The sequence below is a fragment of the Seriola lalandi genome, unplaced genomic scaffold (assembly GCF_002814215.2).
Source record: "Seriola lalandi dorsalis isolate HSWRI2012SDOR001 ecotype SW California unplaced genomic scaffold, Sedor1 jcf7180002054256, whole genome shotgun sequence".
NCBI classification, from domain to species: Eukaryota; Metazoa; Chordata; class Actinopteri; order Carangiformes; family Carangidae; genus Seriola; species Seriola lalandi.
This window is the reverse complement of record NW_019524809.1, coordinates 2,147,231-2,163,798: the sequence shown is the minus strand read 5'-3', so window position 1 is coordinate 2,163,798 and position 16,568 is coordinate 2,147,231. Positions and strand designations below refer to the sequence as shown.

Sequence of the window (16,568 nt, the reverse complement as noted above, 5' to 3'; positions counted from 1 at the left end):
TATCCAGCTATGCTTTGGAACCCATTTTGTACTAGTAATTTAAATGAATACCTTGTTAGATACAGTTGTGACTTTCAGCCTCTCCTCAAAACATGAGATGCTTGTGGCACACATGTACTAGTAGAATATATGATACAAATAGATGGGGACCTGCTCATCAAAACATTGCTATATACATATATATGTCTTCGGTTCCTTCTTTGTATTCTTCCCTCTGTTTGAAAGTTCGTATAAAAAGATATTTCATTATTATATATATATTTTTCTAATTAAAAGCTTCTCATGCATCCTCCTGTATTTCAACCATTTATCATATATAACTATTTAAAATCCAGTAACCCCTTTAGAGGACATCCCCGGTCATATTGTGCCCCAATTTAACAATATATGATAAAAAAATCAATATTAAAATTTTATTTCTTCTTGTAAAACAACATTTAATGTTTGCTTATGTCACCATGCCTCAACCAATTTCAACCATTAATATCAGGTGAAGAAGGTGTGCCTGTGGAGCCCACAGCAGACAGCAAGAGTAACAAAAAGTACTGAGACAACTTGCCCCAGAGTGGCATGTGTGCTATTGCTAGCTTTATAGCAAGCTAGCTTTAGTACAGGACTTTGGTTTGGGTATCAAAATGCACCTTTTCTCTCCTCTATCATGTGCAAAAATAATATTATTGAACACACTTATGTACCCTAATGTATCCCGTGTGACAAGATGCCCCTGTCTCCCCAACTATATACTGTAATAATATAACCTATTAAGTAGAATATGATTGTTCTTAGTAATTTAATCTTTATTTTACCATACTCAGTCATAGATTTTTATAACATGAACTTCGGGAATATAACGTATCTGTTTATACTCTATTGCTGTGTCTCAATGTCTACTTCCATACTCACTCTTGCTATGTTCCTATCTTCTAACATTGACAAGTATGGCAACATGCAGTGCACTTTAAGTGCCCAGATGGTGCATTCAAAACGGTCAAAGACGTGTGTGTGAAACAGTGGACACTTCTCACCCTCATCTTGCCTACATAGCAGAAGGGGAGGGACCGCCAACATACTGTATTTTCAAACTTGTGAAAATGGCGGCAGAAGAAGGAGGACACATTGCCGTGCCGATGGCGGCTTAATTTCCATGTTGCATGACACAGGAGGCACACACAGGAAAGAAAAACATTCAATTAAAGTCAAGTGAGCAAAGCAGCCGGCAGCCGGGCAACAATTGCGGTCACATGTTGCAATCATCCTTTCCAACAGCAAGGTCTGATTTGGAACAACACCACCCTGTCGGAATTTCCGCACTATACCAGTGAGTATACTGTGTACTATATGTGAGTATACTGACTGAAGTATCCGATTTGATTTGTCTGTTTGTTTTTAGATATGCAATTAGCTTACAGATATACTTTTAACAGTAACCTTAAAATTGTTCTACTTTGTGCAGTGTAACTGCAGACCCCTCTCAACGTAGTGCTACAACCCCTGCAGCACAGACAACCATGGTGGAAGAGTCAAAGACGAGACTGAGCAAAAAAACACAGACCAAGACACTGACACTATATTCATATTTTTCAAGTGTTCTAAAGGTTCAATTCTTGGGTTAATATAGAATAGATATGTATGTATGATAAGTATTTTACCATAGTGGAAGATGGGAGAAAAAAGCATTGTCTTTATACCAATTTTTAAAATGAGTAGACCATTCTCTCCCACACTGCTTACCACAGAAAGGATTGTGGTTGTCTGATACTTGATCCTGTGTGGGTGTAAAATGGTTGGAGTAACACAGCTTCTTTATGTTCAATCAACAGAAGATCAATAAAGATCAGCAGAATCATACCCACAGCCAAGTACTTATATGCCAAGCAATAAGCTCTTAAAGATCAAATTAGGGCAGGGCAATTAACCATAAAAGTATCAACTGACTAGTCTGTGTTCACACAAAGCAACACTGGCGATATGGATGACACAAGTGTAAACACTGAGCCTCAGGAAACGTTTTAGTTTTAAAATGCATCGCTTTTGCTTCATTTACACATTTTTGGAGTTTTCTAGCCCCTAAAACAGGTCCAGCAGAAACACTGCTGGACCTGTTTTAGTTTGAAATTTTCGGGGTTGCGCTGTAGTCTGGCCAGGAAGAAATGGTTACTTTCGGAAACAATGACACGGACACCTGCTTTGCCTCCTGATTGGGTCTTATCAGTCACAACTAACAGACAGGGGTTAGTGCAACATGGATAGCAACCAAAGGTAACACCACCAATTTGTTAATTACTTGGAACACAATCACATTGCTGAATATGAAGAGTGCATGGCTCGAAAAAAGAGAGACTAATAAGCGCCAAAATAATCGAAATAATTAATCACAACTGAGATAAAAGTTTTAAATAATCAAGATAATGATTTTAAGTCATATCACACAGCCCTTGCTCACATTAACTCATCACTTCATTGCAGATCTTAATGGCTGTCAGTACACATAATGACATTCGATGCTGCAGCTCATTATATGATATTGTTTCTGGATCTGCCATCTATAGGTGAAGATTACAATTCATTTTAAGAATTACTAACAGTGTAGTAGTCATTTCATATTACTCAAGTTATTTAATGATTTACAATTCCCCCAGTACACTCATGTTAGAATGGATGATACTAGCATAAATATCAGTACAGCTGATCAGGCCTTTTATGTAGGCTATATTCATATTGCATAACCACTCCATTATTATTATCAAATGGACGAATGGATGGATCATTGTACCATCCATTTGTCCATTTAATAATAACAACAATAATAATTGGTATCTGAAAGTCAGAAAGATTACAACAAGCTGTGATACCAGCTATCACAGAAGATAGAGAAGCCTATGGTAATGTTTCACTCTAATCCATTATTCCATAATTCACAGCTCAACTAACCCTACTACAAATATTTCAAACATGAATCATTAATTTACAATACACAGAATTAGTTTGCAAGACAGTACAAGTCATAAAAGTTCTTGTTTGCTGGTAAATCCTGTTTTGAATGCTGCTAAATTATTCGAAGCCTCACCAGTCACCTGTCAATTATGTTTCTGAGCCTTCACTGTAACTCTCTTATATGGCTCCAGCATTAAGAGCTTCATAATATTGTTGGATCCTCAAATTTCTACAGATAAATTAATGTTAACCCAAAGTTAACAGCAGCAGTGAAGAAAATTTCATATTTTACATTCATTAAGATTAAAATATAGCAGGCTAAGTCTGAATAGATTTACTAAATATCACACGTCAAACATGTTCTGCCAGCGATAGTGTTCATTTGCTAAAGATTTCACTCCATTGTTTAAACAAAATTTCTGACACTAAGTGCACATGACCAGACAGATCTGTCCTTAATGTTATGCACAGACACCCAATGGGGGATCTGCATTAATATAAAACCCCCTACTAGAGAGACCCATTAACTGACTGGGGACATTTGTTTAAGAGCATTGAACAGATTAATAGATGAGGTTGAGTAGTCAGTTTGCTAATACCTGTTAGTTTATCTTTTGTTGTGTCCAGTAACTGTGACTGACTTATACGGAGGTGATGGATGAAAGAGGATGGTGGTAAGATAATGGTAGGGTGTTAGAGGAGCTTTTTCTAAGCTTCGCATGACTGAGGACTGCAAACCCTCTCTATTGGTTCAAGGTTCAATTAATTCATTTAATGCATGGAAAATCCAGTGCCCACATCCTGGCCATATAAACCCTCTACATCATGTCTGGCATGATGAGTTTAGTCAAGTCTATGTTAGATTGCAGTGTGCTACAATGAGACAATGAAAGGAAGAGAATCCAGGGAAACTTTAGAGGAGATTAAGTAGGCCAGCTAAGCAGTACATTGCACATTAATGAGGCTCTGTATTCATTTTCTGTTCTTTTTCTTGATGTGTGATTAAAAAAAATATCCAACTGATGGCAGAAATTAATTGTTGTACATAAATCTGTCTGATGTCTGTCAGCTAGGATGATTCTTGGACTAATCATGTCATGCCAAATCAATGCATTCCCCAAATCTAACCAGGAAAATTAATAGCAGACAGCTGCCAGAACCAATACTTATCAATACTGTATACTGCTAGTGTACAGCCAGGTTGAGCCCATATACCTTGCATCATTAAGTGCAAAATACACATAATAAACAGGCAATAGCATCATTGAGCATAGTGTCAAAGAGGTGGAATGAGGTTGAGCAGATATAAAAAGGCTAACTTCAATTTAAAATGTTCTGCTCAGAAATCTCAGATATCATTTTACAGCACTGTGTAACTGTTGTGTGTTAAAACTGCAAGTAGAGAGTTCACTCACCATAATTATTACTATTACAAATGTTACTGTGTTGTTTATCTTTTGTATATAGTTTTTGTTTTATGTTTTTTTTTTTTTTTTTAAACTAAAAAAATTATTTAATAATTATTATATCTTGCATTTATTGGAAAGTTTACATTGTAGATACCGGCATGGACCCAGGCAGAAAGAGGAGGGGGTGAAATGTGTCAAAGGTCCATAGCCACATCTGAACCAGGGGTGTTGTAATTACGTGACATGCAATTTAGATCCATTTGGCCATTTGGCTTTGTTTTAAAGTATGATTTTTATCAATAAGAGAGGTTTACATTTTGTTGAAGCCATGCATACCCAATTCTGCTATGCAGTACGACAGCTACTTGAATATTAATAGTATACTGTGTAAAGTGTAGACTTTTAAGATTAAATAAATTTACTAAACTACTTATAATATTTTACATCTATTGACTCTGACATAAGATTTTACAAATATCATTGATGACTTTAGTCACCAACCATGGAATTGTCCATCATCCCAACCCTCAAGTACACCTTACTATTGTTAAACCAAGTCAAACAAGTCGCACACATTCCAGCTATAAAAAATAAAACAAAAGCCTAGAAAATCCTATTAGTGGCAGATTAAGAAGTGGCTGGCAATAGAAACTAAATGCAGGGATTAGAGGAGAAGGCAGAGCAACACCTCCACACTGCCCCCCGACCTGTCACCTCTCTATTCACTGGCACCCCAGGACTTATCTAGTGCTTTGAACCAACTGTGTGTAGGTAGTCAGTATTTTTATTCTCTAAAATAAAATAATCACAGTCAGTCCACAAACATCAATTTGACAACTCCCATTTTTAGTCTACGCCCTCATCAGCGTCACCAGGTGAAATTATGGGGCAAATTAGTTAATAAAAATAAATAAATAAAAATCACAGGCAGGCCTATACAATGCATTGATTGTAATGCGTTGCTGCTGACAATGAGCTAAGCAGTAAGATTTCTATACAGCTTAAATAACCAAAATGTCACGGCATGGAAGCAAGAGCCACAAACAGGACACACTGTCCAGAATAGACCTGGCAGCGATGAAGTCCATGACAATCTATCTGTGGGAGTGGAGAGGGGCGGGGGCTGGATTGGGGGCCAGACCAGTGAGGTCACAAGTCTGGCAAATAGAGGGCAATCCTCCCCTTGTTGTGGATAGGAAGAGGCTTGGCTCAGGGTCTGCACTAATCGCTCCTCAATGGATCAGACAAACAATCCCCTGACCTACTATGATACAACCTACTGTACTCATCCTCCCACACACAACAGTGTGGCACAACACCACACATGAAAGCTGAGCTGACCTATTACACCCCACCCCACCCCACCACCAACACCATCCCACACATACACACAGTGCTTGTAAAAGCCACACATGCAAATCCACCCACTCAGAATGTAACCATATAGTGTATTAGCATTCAGCACACAAAATGGGTCGGTTGAACAACTACAATCATGCTAACCTGAGTGATGTACAATTGTCTCCCCCTGGTCCGGAAAGAATCTAAATCAGAGACAGAAAAGAACCCCAAAACTTTCATTTTGCTCTGCAAAGCTAACAGGCATTCAGGGGCCTTTTCAGTCCGCTTTATTCATACACAAACCCTCTCAAGACATCAGATGTTAGCCCCAAAGCAACTGTAATTCAACCTCCAACAATACTACTCATATCAGAAAAAAAGAAACAGACAGGCAGTCGGGCAGACAGATGTGGCACAAAAAGGGTGCATAAAAGAGGTTCTATTAAAGAAAATCCCCTCAAGGCCTAATCCACACATACATAACAAAGGACACACATTAATGTAATGAAATAAACTGCTTTTAAATCATCATACATCAATATTTTTTTTTAATTTTTTTTCATAAATCAAATAAAAAATAATGCAAAAGTAATAAGTGCTGCTATAACAATTATTCTATCATTGCAACAACTCGCTAAGACTGCAGTGCTGTGTGAACACACTGAAACCTTAAGTGAAGTCGACACAGATTCAATGACAGCATGTCTTCAATATTATTACAAAAAACCCTTAAGCTGGGGAGACATGGCCTAAATGGGGACTAACCTTTTTGAACATGACAGCATTATGCTTTCTTTACACTCAAAATAGGAAACATAGAATATAGTGAATAGTACTACTGGAAAAGGGAAGAGTGAAAGTGGGACACAAAGGAACGCCTGAAGGCTAAACCCCGGCTTCTGACCAGGCAGACACACATCAGGCTATCCCTCACAGCACAGTGACACCAGCTAAGAAAGCAGGGCAGCGCCAGCAGCATGATAGGCAGAGCCACCACCTCTTTCTGTCTCACTCTCTATCATCCCTCCTCCCCTCCCAGAGCTGCTTCCCTTCGCCCAGCTGGTCTGTTTGTCAATGCACCCGTTAATCAGGGAAAGAGGAAAAGAGAAATAGAGCCCACAATCAGTCGCCTGCAGGGAATTAGGCCTGTGCACATTAGCCAGTCGCACAGCCAACATGCACCAGGGGAATAGGGTAGACACACATACACACACACACACACACACACACACACACACACACACACACACACACACACACACACAAAACCACTCCCTGTAATGCCAAACAAAGGAGCCATAAGCCTTGCCATACAACTCTTACCAAGAGCCACAGTATGAGACTGGTATTCGAAATACACAATCATTAAATTCTAAATAGTTTACTGAAAACTTATTATGACTGTAAAGCAGCCAAATTTTCTGCACAAACAAATTTTAATGAGTTCAAGCTGAGGTAGCACCTCTGTGTTACCACAAATCAGCCTGCCTGTGATACTCAGATGAGCCTATAGGGTGGGGTGGCAGATCCCAAAATACAGCGCACAAAGCCTGCCTCGCCAAACTGGCCCCATACAATGGAGGAGTCAGCAAAGAGTTGAGGCCAGCCGTTCAAGCCTTTCCTGTTTGCAGAGATGGGGCAGCCAGAGGCACATATGTATCAGAGGCCCCTCCACAGGCTGCTGATCCTGGCTTGAATGCCCTGCTGAATAGGACAGCAGAGGTCCTTTGTTGACCTGTAGCATCACATTCATCAAAAATTCAAGCGGCCAGCATGCCCTCCACATATAGACATGTTACTTTGGTTTAAGGCACCAGCCCTGAACAGAGCTTTTTTAGTTTTTTGATTGCTACTTTTGATCAAATAACTGATTTTAAGTAAGCATAAACTAATATAAATGCATTATGTCCATTAAGCACCTGGATTGTAAACAATATCAACATTGGCGCATCACAGGTTAGTGGGTGACAAGATGCACTTTCTTACCTCTCTCAATGAGAGGCATAGGCAAACAATAAGTCAGAGTATAGGAAGTTTCACAGCTGTACTTTCAAAGAATTTCTTGGAGAATAATCTATTATAATCCAATTGATACAAATAATATGCATCTCACAAATTTTAAAGAGATGTAACATTTAACGCTTTACAGATTATTCACCTGATGTCTTCATTACCTCCTTCCCACATTGGCAATTCTGGCCTATCCAAAGCATTAGCCTATTTATGATAGGACTACTTTGCTTTAAGATTTAGCACTGCCACAGCATGGCCAAAAGGAAGGTGAGAGTTATAGTGGTTGATGCTCCTGTCCTGCTTCTGCTGCTGAATGAGTACTGAGCGTAGCCTGTGCTTTGTCGTACATTTGACTGAAAGTCGCAGAAGCAGCATCAATCTCAAGCACTGCCAGAATTCCGAATTAAAGGAATGAATGAATGAAATATTTATGCAGATCAGGCTAATCCACCATGGAATGGTTCTTGCCATTTTAAAACACACAAGACCAAGTGCAGGCATAAGTGCTGTCAGCATGCCTATAGATCTGCTCCTGTGTGTGTTAGGAGTATGTGTGCAGAAATTGTGATACATGGTGCTACGAGATTCGCACCAGATACATAGAGTTGACTTCACTGGGTTGGGTTCAAAGTCTCTATGCTTAATACAGTATGAATACAGTTTACTTGGAAAGCAGCTTGATCAAAAAGATCACAACAATAAACGTCTATAATAACTTAACTTCACTAAATGGACAATATAAAATCCTCACACCAACCAAGACCATCTAATATAGACAGAAATATGTACATATATGTAAAACTACAGTACAAGCCCAGTACCTATAAACCCTAATGCCCAAAGATCAACAGTACATGTATCGAATTCTGTATTCTTTGCTTTAGCTTCATGATGCAGGTCTGCTGAAGTTTGATACAGTTTATTAATACCAGGAACTCATTACTATAACAGTTTGATGAAAAAAAGCTCATCTGGTTGACAGTTAACAGTAGAATAAAACAAGAAATACTGGGATAGAGAAGAGGATAGCATGCATTAAACGGTTGGACACCACATTCAAATTACCAGCTTGATATTAGAGGTGGTGTAAAACAGCTGCTGCTTAAAGTAGTACTGACTAATGACTTGTGAGCCTTCATTTAGCAAATTGCAACCTTTCGTAAAAACATGTTCGCTTCTATCAAAAGGCTTGCAGCAAAGGACGAATAACTGTGGTTTCTAACTTAAATTCATGGTCTGTAATTACCGAGTAAACCCCAAAAAGGTTTAGGGTGACAAACTGAACACAAACAATGAATAGTATTTATTGTGTTAAGAAGTAGTTAATGACTAGCATGAGTATTTGATACCAGATGAAGAAATGTCAGAAATTATCAGAGATGTTGGATTGGCAATGCTCTCAGTGAGACATTGTGTTTTCAGATTCCTGAGGGGGTGTACAATATTGTGTGACTCTGAAGCACAGAGCAACAATCTCTGCCTCTGCATGAAAACTCTGCCCCCACAAGAGGCACTGAATGTAAAATGTCCAAGGATCCAATCGTTAAAAAGGGTGGATTTATTAATTAAGAGTATACTGTAAGCTTTATTAGTGCATGAGCTGCTGTAAATACAAAAATTTCACAAGATTCTGAAAATCCAGTCATGTTTTCCAGATGGTTGTGTGGCTGTGTCCAGCTCCTGCCTGCTGCCATGTGTGCCCCCATTATGCCCTTATTCTTTCTCCCTCTCTACTTCTCCGACATTATTAAAAATAGAGGAGATACACAGACTGCTCTCTCCCTGAACAATTTAGCATGTAGCTATGTTTTTGATTCCAACTTTAACTGTTACATACTGCACTACAGTTATAGTGTCACTCTCTGGAAGTGTGCAACCTAAAACCCTGAGCCACAAGGCTCTTGATTTACAGTTATTGGGTCAGACTCATAGAAGACATGGTTACTATTTCCAATATTCCCAAAGGACAATTAGCAAATTCAATTTATGTAGGCAGAATATTAGCATCAAATTAACAGCGATATGAATACAATTTGTTTTGATCAATATAGATTAAGAGGAACGCAATCTGAGATTAGTGCAGATATGTACATGAAAAAAATTATCATTAAAAGCTGGACAAAAGTGATATAAAGCCCATGGTATTGACAGAAAACTGTGTTGTGCTGTGCTGTGTTTTTTTGCTCAGGAATATAAATGCTATTAAAGCAAACTGGTTAACTTTACTCATTGGCTACTGTTTAATTATAGATGCAAGATAATTTACTATTTATATTAATGTCACCGCTCTCCTAAAAAACGAAATGCATATTTTATGCAGATATTACAGTTGTTCAGAACAGTTCTTTAGTTAATGTGGCTTCAATTGGTTTTTAAGCTAAAAAAAAAAAAAATCTTATTTTTCACACAGTAAGTCACGTTTCTATGGAGATCATTTTGATCCGTTACATACTTCATTGCTTTGTTTTGAAGATACTGTAATATTCATGCTGATGACCTACTTTTTAAAATTCTGAAAATAAAGTGGGTATGTTACAGTGAGTGAATTGCTCAAATGTATCCACAGACTGTCAACTTGACAAACCAATCTGAATTGATCCAACTTCTCAGAAATATTATATAACCCATTTTTGGATTTTTGGTCTCCTAGAAGATCTTTAAACAAACAGTAAATATTGCAAAAACAAAATACAAATGATTAAGAGCATACACTTTTACATTTTGCTCTATGCATTTTATTTTTACAAAGCTTTAGGTCCATTTACTTTCTAACAATTAAAGTTCTTGCAAAGTCCAAAGGATGGATAAGTGATGGATAACTTCAGTTGATTACTTCATGGAAGCAGATTAAGAAAGAAACATTTTGATGTTGAGTCAACATCAGTGTCACTTTCTGGCCATCACAAGACAGGGCGCACATGCTTTCAGGGGGTTTTACATATGTCACAACTGCATGTGAAAGACTGGATAAATTAAGGCTGAAAAACCCCATGCCTAACTCTCCACTATAAGATGTTGCAGTATACAGACAAAATAATAAAAAATAAGACAAAAAATAAATGTTAATGATGATGAACTGTACATCAGAAACCAACACTAGTTACACAAAGTATACACTGGGTTAGTGATATGGTTTACTGCAGCACAATGAATGTGTGAATAGCAGGAACTGAAAAAGCTTGTTTGAGAGGGATTTTGAGAATCAGCACTATGGGGGGCCCACATTCACAGTGCCATTCCATTGTTGAATGCTGTTCATCTAGACAGTCATCCAGCCAGCCAACAGCCATTTCTCTTCTATCTATCATCACAACCCATCTGTCTCTCCATCAAAAAGGCTCTACAGTTATTTCAACCAGTGGCTAAGAACACAATAAAAAGGTATAATCTCACTAGGATTTTTTGAGGCAAGAATTATGAACAAACACACTATATACAGCCTTTCCTTGTAATTTCCCCATTTGGTGTTTAGTCATATCAAAGCAGGCATCTGCAGCTAGATTTCAGGTACAGCATCAAACAGTTGCCGTTAATTATTAAATATACTGCATGTGGCCTGCTACAACCTTAACCTAATGCTGCCTGCAGACAATGGTCCATGTGCATCATTTCAACAAGGCGAACAGTGAGGGAGAGTCATCATACCGCCCTCTAGTGGCACCATTCCAATAGTACTAAATTGAAGTGTGACTTCTCCCTGGGGAATTGTGTGTAAATTTAACATTAATTTTATAAAATATGGATTAATTTTGTATTCTTTTAATCTAGTGGAAGTTTAAGTTTACATACATATGTTTTATACATGATTAAATATCACAGATTCATTTATTCAATGATTAATTTGAAAAATAAATTCTGTATATGGAAAGATAAATTGACATCTACTCCACAGTAAATGTGACATGCAGAATGGGCAGGTTATACTGAAAATTCAACAAAATGAGCAATTTTGAATTAATACCGCCACTATCAATAACAATATTTTGGGTATGACTATTTAGATATGTAAGTGACATTGTCTCTGTAACCATGTGGATATGATGACCAAGAAGGTAGAGACATCCATGTATATGTAAACTATGGCAATATGCTACTTTTCACCTTTACACACCTTAACACAAGAAATAGAACAAAATTCAAGACGATGTTTCATATCAGAATATTGATACTGTTTCCACATATCTCCATATCTCCCTGTTTCCATCAGAATGTAATATACTTTTTAAGTGCAAGTATGATTATCAAAGTGTGAAATTTGCAGCAGAGTTGTGATTCATAGATATTGAAATGAGGGTAGTAAAGTTAAACTTTCGCTTAAACGTGGAGGTGCTAAGCAAATAGAATCTAAAAAATATTCTTCATGAGATATTCATGTTTACTTGGACAAAGGTTCCTGGAAGAAGACTTCAAATTTGTTTACTCATTTCCCATAGTATTAGGACTATGTTTGGTTGCTCCATTGTTTAACTGAGATTCATACCAAAGCCGTCACGTCAGTCAGTATAGAGTGTATATAAACTTGGTTTAGGGACAGTGGAACAGAAGCAACAATAACCAAATACCAATTGTGGACCTTCTACAAGAGGCTGTGAAACATTTAGAAGGGAGGGGTACCCAAACGAACAGTTCACTCCTGGCCAGAAATGCCTTTGTCCATTAGTGCTAGCGCTAGGCAAAAATAATCAATTGCTGAGGATTATCCAATGCAATGTTAGGCCTGCCCTTATCATGGTGACAGACAGGCAGAGTCCTTACTAAATAACATAACAATGAAATAAATGAAATAGACATTAGGCAAACCCTGGGTAGGAAATAAAAGGGATCCAAGATGGAAATCGTTAACAGGAGTCATTAAGAATGTATTAAAACAAATAAAGCAAAGCAATTAACATAGACATGAAACAACTATAAACTAATTGCTAAAATGATAAAGTAATTTACTTTATTGGTTTTTTAGTTGTCTAATGTATCTCAAGTAAAACTGAATTTAAGTGATAATTTTGTCCATAATGTAAATGACTTTCCAGGTCACAAGGCAGAGGAGGAGGTAAGAGGAAAGGACAAGGCATTTGAAATGTAACAGAATGAACCCCTGGCTTTCTATCCCACCCTCTAGGTAACTGCAATTTATTGCATTCAGCTTCCAATCAATGTGTAAATCAGTCACTGAATATAAAGCGAGCCAAAATTTGCTTTATTGAAAGCCACTGATATAGGGTAGCATGATCATTCCCTCATGAAAAGACTACAGTTTTGCTTCCACAAAACAGCCATAGATCTTACCAAAGACCCACTATGAACTGTTCTAGCCCAGAACAGCATTTTGTAATGTCAGTGAAAAAACAAGTTGGTCAACCCTTTTTTTAATCTAGCCAATGTTATCCCTTTCCTTAACTACTGTAGAGTTTTGTCCTACATTGTCTCATCTTTTCAGATTTTAGAAAATCATCAAAAAATAATCATACATTAATACCTTTTTTCATCTCCAATAACCAGTACTTTCCAGGGTCTCACCCCATCTTTGCTGTACAAAAACCTAAAATTTCAGACAGCTCATCAAGAATGATGATTAAAAAGTTAATTTCATTATTATGCATGAGCTTTTCTTTTCTGCCATAATAACATTTTTTCATTGAGCTGATGTCTCTGGGCCATGAGACATGCTTCTACACGTGGTAGCCAGCAAATGTCAGCTCTCAGTATCTCTGTAATTAGATGTATTGTCTTGAAAATGCTTGATAGCCATGTAGCAAACTCACACTTTCCAAAACAACTTGTTAATTGGCCTTTGTTTTCAAATATAATTTGCTAGTAAGCCCTCTTTTTAACATAGTTTAACCTGATGCATCCCTGCTATGACTCACAGTCTAGGCCAGGCACGCAGTATAAATCTCAGACCTATCATAACATAACCACACAGCCCACAACGTCGAGAGCAAAAACTGCAGCTTTACAAGATGCCAACACTATTCCACCTCTTGGTATGTTACAAATAATAACCTGGCTAGGCAAAAAGACTTGGTTAGTTTAACAGCAGATGCTGAATCAAAGATCCACCGGATGGTCGTACAGAACACGCAGATAAAATGTGGCTGCGTTTGACATCGATTCAAACAAAGGCAAGAAGAGACAGACATATAGAGAGATGGTCCCCAGTAACTAACGTAAGGCGTTGCAGTCAGATACACCTCTCAACCAGGCTGCTAACGTACCAGAAATGCATATTGTTTTATTTTAGCCAGCATCTCTTTCAGAGTTTCAATAAAGGCATGAGTTGTGATACAAAAAGGTTATCTGTTGGCTTGGAAAGCTATAGCAGTGGCAGGCTAACAGCAGTCACCTGAATATCACAGACTTCCCCTCCTTTTCATTAGCTTTGTTATTAGTGGGTAGCCTACTGGTGGTGGAGAATAAAAAAGACAAAAAATAAATAAGTCACGCTTACCCCTTATCTTGTCTTCTGGTGAAAACGCTATCGATATGATTTCTACCGCGTCACTATATGTGATATTTCAGCAGGCATGAAAAAATTCTTCCTTTGCTACCGACGGGTACGACTGAGCTAATTCGAATTTTAACGGTTAAAAATCCCAGGTGACACCGATAACGTCTTTCTGTTAAATCCGCATCCTTGAAAAAGATCTTTCCTTCCGCGCTGCTGCTACCGGTGCAGCGCGTTACGAAACCAAACCCGGCTCTTTTTTTTTTATATCTAGCTTTCTCACAAAACGGTCAGCGGTAAAAGAAAAAATAGGCGATGAAAGAAGCTCGTTTTGAGGAGGCAGGTATGAGACGGATATCCGCAGCGGCAGCAGCGGCAGCAGCAGCAGCTTCTTCTTCTCCCCCCCTCGGCCGAGCATCCGAAGGGCCGTCCGTACCTCACTCACTCCCGCTCCCTGTATTCCCGTTCAACAGGGAGAAGAAAGAAAAAAGTGGACGTGGTGGTGGTGGTTAGGGGTGCGTGTGTGAGTGGTGGTGGTGGTGGTGAGGGGTAGGTGGGTGGGTGTGTGGGTGGATGGGTGCTGACCCTTCATAGTCACATGGGAAACACCGTGCACATTTTTCAGTATTCTGAACAATAACTGCACAGAGAGAGGAAGATGCTCTGTCTCTGTATCTGGTGCTGTCCCTGGTGCTATAACTGGAAGCCTCCAAATACCAGACGTTTTTGTGTTTCAAGAAAGATTTTTGAAAATGATCTGCATCCTTCCAATCAGGCAATGAAAATCACGAGGACATTCTACAAACACCAGCATTGAATGCATCATATTCATTTCACATGGGGTTGTAGCCCACCTACACATCTCACTGAGCTTTAAATTCTCCAGCCACCCCCTTCTTAAATGGTGAGGATTTATAAAAAGGCAATCAATATCCATGAAAAAATCCCTCATAGTCAGTACATTCATAATGCTATTTATCCTACTATATCTATACACCATATGCCTATTATAGGATTACAGTACAGTATTTAAATAGCTCACCTATATCATCACTTTTTATTGAGTAAGAATTATTTTTAGAAAACAAAAAGAATTTATATACTGCAATCTTAATGTCTTATTTTCAGGATTTGCTCCATTCATCTTAGCATTTTATCTCTGAGGAACTGTTCTTGCACTAAATTATTCCTGAGACACTAGACAGCACCTGGTTGGTATGTGACATCAAGCAAGTCATCAAGATCTGGCTTATTCATAAAGCCCTGGAAGATCCTCATGCAAGACAACCTCAAGACCAGGTGTTTTCCCCCTGTGTTTTTCTCTTTTGTACAGTATGCTATCGTAATGCGAGCAGTGATTTGATGGTCATTGCCGCCAAGTTAGAAAAGATCCAGACGACAGAGGGACTCATTCATGTTGGTGGCCTGTGGACAGACACTAATGATGGCACCCGATCTCTGACACCTAAATTATTTTTGTCATTGTGTTCTCTATTACTGTAAATTCCCACCCATCTGTGACACAAAATTTTATTGTTAAGTCCACACAATTGATCAGGACAGTTAACATGATGTAAAAATGATAAACTATACTCATCCTTTGTGAGCTTGACATAATTGTTTTATGTTAAGTCAGCAGTTTTAGATTTTTGAGTTGATACTGCCTAATTAGTCCGGGACCAATAAACAACAGTACACCTAGCATATATTTTGATCGTTTAATGAAATAAAATAATGGTTGTAAAAATATGCACTCAATGTTTTTATGTTCAAATGACAAGTAGTCGCTTTCTTGTTCAATAAAATGAAAATTTTGTGTTCACTTTACTTAACAAGAACATAAAACTACAAAAAGTAAGTTATGCTGAACGAACACAAAAAAAGGTTTTGTGGTCTCAACATAAAACTGCCACAATTTTCTGTGTTTTCATATACTTATTATTTTTAGTAGTAGTACATACTTTAGTAGAAGCTTGTCCAAGCAACATTGAATTTAAAGGTTCCTTTGTTTGTGTAACTTAAAATGTTTGAGTAAAGACAATTTTCAAGATGGCGGTTTTCCTTTTTTCACACAAACATAATCTGACACCTTTGACCAATATAAATCTGAATGTTGTTTCTGGTTGGTTTTGCATAATCCTGTATATTGGTTGCATTGTCATGAATGCAGCATCACTGCATGGGAGCGCTTACAGCATTATGCTGTAAGTGTGCATTATGAATGATGTCATTCAGGTGAAACATGTTTCATGTAGCCTATAATGTCAGTATGTTATGAAGTAACTAACAAATACAGACAATCTTGGCCTGATTCTTTAAGATTCATCACAGTAAAATGTCCTGATAGAAGGTTAAGTTGGCAATATTTAGTTCACTGTGAGGGAAACAAGGCAAAACAGAGACCTGCTTACCCTAATCTGGGTTTTACC

The 16,568-nt window shown here is 38.0% G+C and overlaps 1 protein-coding gene across 1 annotated transcript in view; it reads right to left on the bottom strand.

Annotated features, from left to right (window-relative positions):
• The window catches only part of sptbn2 (spectrin, beta, non-erythrocytic 2), a 55,363-nt gene extending 40,838 nt beyond the window's left edge, over positions 1 to 14,525 (bottom strand). Inside the window, exon 1 of the mRNA XM_023404665.2 lies at positions 14,143 to 14,525. The gene's annotated coding sequence lies outside the window, so the exon portion shown is untranslated. The remainder of the gene's footprint in view (positions 1 to 14,142) is intronic.
• Positions 14,526 to 16,568: the final 2,043 nt, after the last annotated feature.